Source organism: Oxyura jamaicensis, chromosome 1 (assembly GCF_011077185.1).
Source record: "Oxyura jamaicensis isolate SHBP4307 breed ruddy duck chromosome 1, BPBGC_Ojam_1.0, whole genome shotgun sequence".
NCBI classification, from domain to species: domain Eukaryota; kingdom Metazoa; phylum Chordata; class Aves; order Anseriformes; family Anatidae; genus Oxyura; species Oxyura jamaicensis.
The window spans coordinates 157,637,874-157,646,674 of record NC_048893.1 but is presented as its reverse complement, the minus strand read 5'-3'; positions in this window follow the sequence as shown (position 1 = coordinate 157,646,674).

The window sequence follows — 8,801 nt, the reverse complement described above, 5'->3', positions numbered from 1 at the left end:
AAAATAAAATAAAATAAAATAAAATAAAATAAAATAAAATAAAATAAAATAAAATAAAATAAAATAAAATAAAAGGGGAGAAAAGGAAGACCCAGGGAACTACAGGGCAGTCAGTCTCACCTCTGGGCGCCTGGCAAGATTATGGAGCAGATTCTCCTGGAAACTATGCTAAGGCACATGGAAAACAGAGATGATTAGTGACAGCCAACATGACTTCAGTAAGGTAAAATCATTCCTGACAAATTTGGTGGTGTTCTATGATGGGGTTACGGCATTGGCAGATAAAGGAAGAACAGCTGACATCATCTACCTCGATTTGTGCAAAGCAATTTACAATGTACCGCACAACTTTCTAAAATGGAGAGATATGAATTTGACAGATGAACTACTCAGTGAATAAGGAATTGTATGGATAGTTGCATTCAAAGAGTTGAGGTCAACAGCTTGATGTCTAGGTGGAGACCAGTGATGAGTGGTGTTCCTCAGGGGTTGGTGTTGAGACTGGTAGTACTTAACATCATTGTCAGTGACTTAGAGACAACCTATATAGCTTTTTTTGGGAATAGTAAATCTGGAAAGACTGGAGTTTTTCTGCGTTAAACTCTTCCCATTTCAAGGTGAAGGAAGTAAATTAAAACCTCTATGAAAAACATGAATATAAATTTACAGTTTGTAATTTGTTGTGATACTTGAATTTCCTAGAATACCTTACATCTTCCAAGGAATTCAAGGAAAAAAAAAAAAAATCATTTGTATCTGGTAAAGAATCACACTTTCAAAAACTAATCATCTGATTCATATATTGTTAATTAAAATTGCATTGTTTCCTACAACCAGCATTCTCCTGACAGTTCTGCTGACAAATATTATCTATAAACTGTATTTTCTCCCCACTTTGGCCATCAACTTTGTGTTTTGAAAGAAGAGCTGAGCTATGATGAATGTTGCATATGGGACTGAGTATCTCTTCATTTCTTTCATAGCTGAGTTTTTCCATTTCTGCCATACCTTCTTCCAGTTTTAGTTCCCTAATACTAAAGATTTATAGTTTTTATTTGATACTGGTGACTGAAAGTATCCTTATTAAGAATTTGTGAAAGAAGTTGATTGAGAGCTGCAGGTGTGGGAAGGAAGAGGCTGCAAGCTATGAATGGAGACGATAAATGTTTGTTTTTATTCTCATTCAAAATATGTCTCAGATGTAATATTTTAGAAATAAATAGATTGAAACTGGTTTACTGCTTTATATACTGTTCCCCCAAAACTGTACATTTTGTCCCCCCAAAACTATACATTTTGAGTGGAGTTATTAGCTAAAGCCACCTCCTATAACTGAAGCAAACTTTTACTTCATTTATAAAGAAGTATTTTCTGAGTAAGTTCAAGTGATGAACTTTCCAATTACTTAAATGTATTTTCATGTGAAAAGTGAAGAATATAGATCATTGGAGTAAGATTTAAAAGCTTGCAGTTTTAAGGGGTCTTCACCTGAATTTTTACAGTGTTTTAATTTTGGTCTTTTCCATTGTGTGCAACTCTTACGAAAGGCATTGTGAGTCTTAAAGTCTCAATGTGAGGTAAGAGTAATGAGAACATATCACACCTAGACGATTATGAGAGTTCCTAAGAAACTTAAAGGTCATATAGACACTTCTATTTTTCAATGAAATATAATGTTCAAGTCTAATTTCTATTTAGAAAGGAAATTGAGGTGAAGATCTTGGCCTGAGATCTCTTACTTATAAAAAGTTCAGTTTAATCTTTGTAATGAAAGGTTCAGTTATAGAGATAAGAAATCCATAATATCCAGACTTAAATTTCATTCACTTCTTGATAGATGTAAAAAACTAGAATTGATTTGAATTACTTCTTTTATAAAAGTAAAGCTTTTGAATTCACAAGTTACAAATTTCCTAAGTAATACTTTTGAATTCACATTCCACAAGTCTTCAATGAAAACTTCTAGAAATATACTATTTTAGATACTAGCAAAACAATTTATTTTTATTCATATTACAGGATAAAAATCCTTGTATTTAAATAAGGGGAATTAAGAGATGAGTGTACCATCTTCTCCATGCTTTTACACCTTCTGGGAGAACAAGCTTAGATCTTCAAGAAATAATTGTAGATGTAGGTCATTATAATTCATAATTTCACAGAAAGATCTGTAGTTAATTGAGTTTGTGCTATTCTACCACAATCATTTTTGTTGTTTCTAATTCATTACTCTGAAACTTTAAACATACTATAAATTCAGTGGGTTATTCTTGGGGAATACCTGATGGAAAAGCTAAGGAATGAGTAAGTAAATGCTAATCTCCCACATTCTGTGCAACTTGCAACCTTGCAGGTTTGAACCAGCAGGTGAACCATGTGCACTAACCCATATTTCTCATTATCCTTTACAAATATTCATAAATTGTGTCTGGTTACTCTCATCTCTTCCTTACTTCTGGCAGCTTACTCATACTGTTCCACCCATGAACAAAAGCATACCTGGGATATGGAGAAGGCTGAGGTACTTAATAACTATTGTGCCTCCATCTTCACCAAGAGCTCCAGCTACATGGCCTAGGCCCCAGAAGGCAAAAGTAGGGATGGGAAGAATGATGAATCACTGAGTGCAGGAGAAGATCAGGTTTGGGACCATCTAAGGAACCTGAAGAGGCACAAATCCATGGGACCTGAGGAGATACATCTGTGAGTCCTGAAGGAACTGGCAGATGTAATTGCTAAGCCACTCTCCATCATATCTGAGAAGTTGTGGCAGTCCAGTGAAGTTCCCATTAACTATAAATGGGGAAACATAACCCCCATTTTTAAAAAGGGAAAACAGGAATACTACAGGCCAGTCAGACTCACCTCTGTGCCTGGTAAGACCATGGAGCAGATCCTCCTGGAAACTATTCTAAGGCACATGGAAAATAAGGAGGTGATTGGTGACAGCCAACATGGTTTCACCAATGGCAGATCATGCCTGGTGTATCTGGTGGCCTTCTGCAATGGGGTTGCATCATTGTAGAATAGGGGAAGAGCAACAGACTTCATCTACCTGGACTTGTTTAAAGCATTCAGCACTGTCCTTCAGGATGTCAACCATGACCTGGCTAAGTATCTACGACATCAGCGACTGGGAAAAGCATAGTGCTTGTTGGTACCCTTGTCATCGCCCTGAGGTGGGTATGTTAACAAGCTAACTCATTAGCAAATTCTTTGTGTTTTTTTTTTTTTTTTTCGTTTGTTTGTTTGTTTTTACTATCATTGTTCAAGTGTATGTCTGTGTGAGTGTATTTGACATCCCCAAATAGCTCATTTGTTTTTTATTTATATTTATATATATATATATTTATATAAAAATAGCCCTTGTGTGATCCTTACTGGGCTAAACCAATCAGCTTCAGCCTCCAGAATCTGACTAGAACAGTGGGTAAGGAATTGGCTAGATGGTCACACTCAAAGTGTAGCAGTCAATGGCTCAATATCCAGGTGGAGACCAGTGATGAGTGGTGTTCCTTGGGGGTCAGTACTGGGACCAGCGCTGTTTAATATATTTGTTGGTGACATGGACAGTGGGACTGAGTGCATGCTCAGGAAATTTGCTGATGGCTCCAAGCTGTGTGGTGCAGTTGACATGCACTGGAACGGATGCCATCCAGAGGGATTTTAAAAGTCTTGAGAGGTGGGCCTGTGTGAACCTCATGAAGTTCAACAAGGCCAAGTGAAATAACCTGAATCTCGGTTAGGGCAATCCCAAGTACAAATATAAGTTGTGTGGAGAATGGATTGAGAGCAGCCTGGGGATGCTGGTTGATGGCAAGCTCGAAATGAGCCAGCAATATGCACTTGCAGCCCAGAAAGCCAACTGTATCCTGGGCTGCATCAACAGAGGAGTGGCCAGTAGGTGAATGGAAGTAATTCTCCCCCTCTACTCTGCTCTTATGAGACCCCACCTAAAATACTGTGTTCAGCTCTGAAGCCCCCAGCACAAGAAGGACATGGAAGTATTAGAATGAGTCCAGAGGAAGGCCACAAAAGTGGTCAAGGGGTTGGAACATCTCTCCTATGGAGACAGGCTGAGGGAGCTGAGGTTGTTCACCCTGGAGAAGGCTCCAGGGAGACCTTACAGAAGCCTTTCATTACCTAACTTGCCTGTATAATGCAGATAACTAGCAATTGGACAAGAGGGAATGGCCTAAAGTTGTGTCAGGGAAGGTTCAGGTTGGAAATGTGGAGGCTTTTCTTCTCAGAAAAAAAAAAAATAATTAGGCATTGGAAAGAATTGCCCAGGGAAGAAAACCCCTGAGGGTGTTTAAGGAAAGGTTGGACCTGGTGCTTAGGGACATGGTTTAGTGGGTGATACCGGTGGTAGGGGGGAGGCTGGACCAGATGATCTTGGAGGTCTTTTCCAACGTCTCCTGCAGAAAAGTGGCCTCCAGGAAAGCTGTGGAGGGACTCTTCATGAAGGAGTGTAGTGATAGGACAAGGCGTAATGACTTTAAATTAAAAGAAGGTAAATTTAAATTAGGTATTCAGAAGAAATTCCTTATTCAAAGGGTGGTGAGGTACTGGAACAGGTTGCCCAGAGAAGCTGTGGATGCCCCATCCATGTTAATGTTTAAGGCCAGGTTGGATGGGGCTTTGAGCAACCTGATCTAGTGAGAGGTGTCCCTGCTTGTGGCAGGGGGCTTGGAACTAGGTGATATTTAAGGTCCCTTCCAACCCCAATCATTGTATGAATCTATGATTCTAGGATACCATGTGTCCAGCAAACTTCAAAGTTTAGTAGAAGATAGCCAAAGACTACAGAGTGCTAGAAGAGCAAAACAGGAGGATCTGTCATCAATAATGATTTATTAAGTGTATAATATTTTACTAAGTGAGTATGTCAGATCTTCTTAGAAATGCTACTAAGCTGCATGTTATAGGGGAGCATCCAGAAAAGTCCCTACTAACTGAGAAAAGACCATTTTTTTTTGTTTTGTTGGCTGGTTGGTTTTGTTGGCTGGTTGTTTTTTTTTTTTTTTTTGTTCTTCACATCAGATCTGGTGAGTATTTTAACACTGACTGCACAAGGAATATTAAATACCTTAGACTTTTCTAGCAAAACTTTACAAGGGCCATCATCCTGATTTTGCTAGGAATATATGTTTGTATTCTTAAAAGACATTATGATTTGATCTGTTTAACAAATTTAATATGCTGTGACAATTGTTTTTAATATGCAATACAAAATAATCAGGAAATATGTAGGCAGACAACTCAACTAGCATTTTATTAATTTAAATGATTCCCAGATGCATACATTTTAAAGTTATAACTTAATTTTTTTTTCATTAAATATATCCTTTAAATGTATAAAAAAGATATAAAAATAAAAAATATTTTATACAAAATATCAGATTGCAATATCTGAGCAGCAATGAGTTCTAGGAGGGTAAGAAAACATCAGTGAATTTATAGTTTAACACAAAAATTTGCAAACCCTCTGACGCAGTCCACTAGCAATTTACTTTAATGCTAAGTACAAATTTGTCATCCAATTGTATTTTGTTTGTTTATTCATTTTACCTTTTTCTTCTAATTTTCTGGGTAAATTCTATCAGGATTTCCTTTTACTTTTCACTTTTCAAGAATCTTCTATGAAAAAAATATACTTAAGAAAAAAAGAAGAACAAAAAATCCGTTTGTAATAATGCCATTTGTAATTAAAGAAACCAACAGTAATCTTTCTATTCATATAAAGGTCAACATTTTATTTTTTTCCATTTTAGAAAGGCATTTAAAGCATTTAGTTGGCTATCAGGAAAACAATTTGCCCTCTTAATGTTTTAAGATAATATGATATAGTAAAAATAAAATTGTTTGAAATATTAAAGGTGTTTGATTAATGTTATTTTAATACTTAAGAACAGACTTTTGATCTGCCTAATGGAAAAGAACTACACTGTTATGTGTAGTGGACTCTCTGAAACTAGATTTTTTTTTTTCCAAAATATGAGTACCTATGTGGGGTGTAGGCTTTATTGCCACCTGGCTCTTATTGTGTTTGAATGTAGCCTATAGTAGTTTCATACCTGTAACTGCCAGAATTCTGTTTCTTTTTGCTCTTAATATATATGTTATATAATATTTTAAATATTATAATATATATATATAAACAAAATTATGTTTAGTTTACATCAGTAGTGATAAAATTTACTTTTGGTTGGAGACCAGTAAAAATGAATGAAAATGTATTATTTTTTGTTCTCAATGTTAATGTGGTTATTGCAAAGACAATTATTTTAACATACTGCAGTATGTTACATACATATATGTATATAAATCTAACATTTGTTTAAAATTGTGCATTAATACAACACATATGCAACACTTATATATGCATTATGACTTCTATATGTGTAGGATAAATACAGATTTGACATAATTATTTGAACCTGAATCAAAAGACTCTTTTCACTTATGTGTTCTTACCTCCTTAACCAGTCTTCCATATAAATATGAACCCCTTTCAGTAGGAGAAAAAAAAAAAAAAAAAAAAAAATCTCAACTGTGGAGACCTGAAGAGTGATTCTAAAGGAAATTGATAGGAATTGCCATTAACTTCATTGTGGTAGTCACTCCTTCCAGTGGAAGGAAACTGTCCATATAAGATTAGATCACAATTTGATTGGTGGTAGTGGTGGTCCTTGTTTGTTTGCTTGTTTATTTGTTTTAGACTTTTAACCCTCAGAAACCATTTCGATCTTTGCAAGACATTTATTTATTCTTATTAATTTTACAGAGTAAGAAAAAGTTCAGAATTTATTAGGCAGATATTTTTTTTTCTCAGTAGAAATTCCTAGAAGGCAAAAGAAAATATTTGTTTTTTGTTGAATTGAATTGAAGTTTTTGTTCCTCATTTTGTTTTTTCACCTTCCCTTGTGTTATATTTATTGCAGATACATGAAGATCATAAGCTTTAAGTTTTCTAGCAGTTTCACAAAAATGCAGCCACAGAGCATGACATTACCTCGTAGCTGGCATCTGGACCACTTATTCTACTTATTGGACAGTCCAAAGTAAATTTTACGCACAGATGCTGAAATAGGAAGGACATTCACATAGAAGGCAGAAGGCAGTTAGAAATAGGATTTAATAAGAATATAGGGCAGACTGTAGTGGCCAAGCTAAGGGCTCAGTCTGACCAGCTTCTCCTAATAGGTGACCTGCCCCTTTTGTCTCCCTTTTCACAAGCTTGTTCTTTCCTGGTGGGTCTTGATCCCTCCAACATTCTATAAGAAAATCATGTACAATCTTCAGATTCTCTGCTCTGTTTCAGTATTTTCTTTCTGTGCATGGCATACCTGTAGCCCTTAAGGCAGATGTTCCCCCAGTTTGCTTGGATTTTTGGAGATTGAGCATTTATGGGTAAGAATCAGGGGAAGGCCAGTGAAGCAAATGTCACTGTGGGAGTCTGTTATAGACCACCCAACATGGATGAAGAGGCAGATGAAATATTCTATAAGTATCTGGGAAAAGTCTCACAATTGTTAGCTCTTGTTCTCATGGGGGATTTCAATTTACCAGATGTCTGCTGGAAATATAATAGAGCAAAGAGGAAAATGTGAAGGGAAATTTCTGAAGTATGTGGAAGATAACTTTCTGATGCAGCTGCTAGGTGAGAGAAACTGAGTGAGACAGCTAGGGAAGGCACCCTGCTGGACCTTTTTCTTGTGAACAGAGAAGAGCCTGTGGGTGATGTGAAAGATGGAGGCCATCCTGGGCATAGCAATCAAGAATTAATAGTTTTCAATTGTTGGAATTGTAAGGAGGGGGGGTGGCAGAACTGCCACCCTGGACTTCTGGAGGGCAGACTTTGTTCTGTTTAGGAGACTGGTTGGCAGAGTCCCTTGGGAGGCAGTCTTGAAGGGTAAAGGAATCCAGTAAAGCTGGGCATTCTACAAGGAAGAAATCATAAAGACACAGGAGCAGGCTTTCCCCATGTCTCTCCCAAAGACAAGACATTAAGGAAGACCGACCTGACTGAACAAAGACCTTTGGCTAGAACTGAGGAAGAAAAAACATAGTTTATGATCTTTTAAAGAAGTGGCAGGCCACTTAGGAGGGCTACAAAGATGTTGTGAGGCTGTGGAGGGATAAAATTAGAAGAGCCAAAGCCCAGATGGAGCTTAATATGGCTACTGCCATTAAGGACAATAAAAAAATATTTTTTATAAATACATAAGAGAAGGAGGACTAAGGACTCCATCCTTTGGATGTGAGGGAAAACATAGTGACAAGAGATAAGGGAAAGGCTGAGGTGCTTGATGCCTTCTTTGCCTCAGTATTTGACAGCAAGACCAGTTGTTCTTTGGGTACCCAATCCCCTGAGCTGGTAGATAGGGATGGGGAGCAGAATGTAGCCCTCATTATCCACGAGGAAATGGTTAGTGACTTGCTGCACCACTGAGAAACACACAAGTCTAAGAGGCCAGATGGGTGGTTAGTGGATGAGGAAAATGCTGTGCATGTTGCTTGTGCATGTTTTGTAAAGCTTTTAACACTGTTTCCCACAGCATTATCCTGGAGAAACTGGTTGCTCGTGTCAAGGACAGGTGTATGCTTCACTGGTTAAAACACTGGCTGGGTTGCCAGGCACAAAGAGTTGTGGTTAATGGAGTGTAATCTAGTTAGAGGCCTGTCACTAGTGATGTCCCCCAGGGCTCACTACTGTGACCAGTTCTCTTCAATACCTTTATCAGTGATCTGGACAAAGGGATCAAGGGCACCCTCAGTAAGTTTGCAGACAACACCAA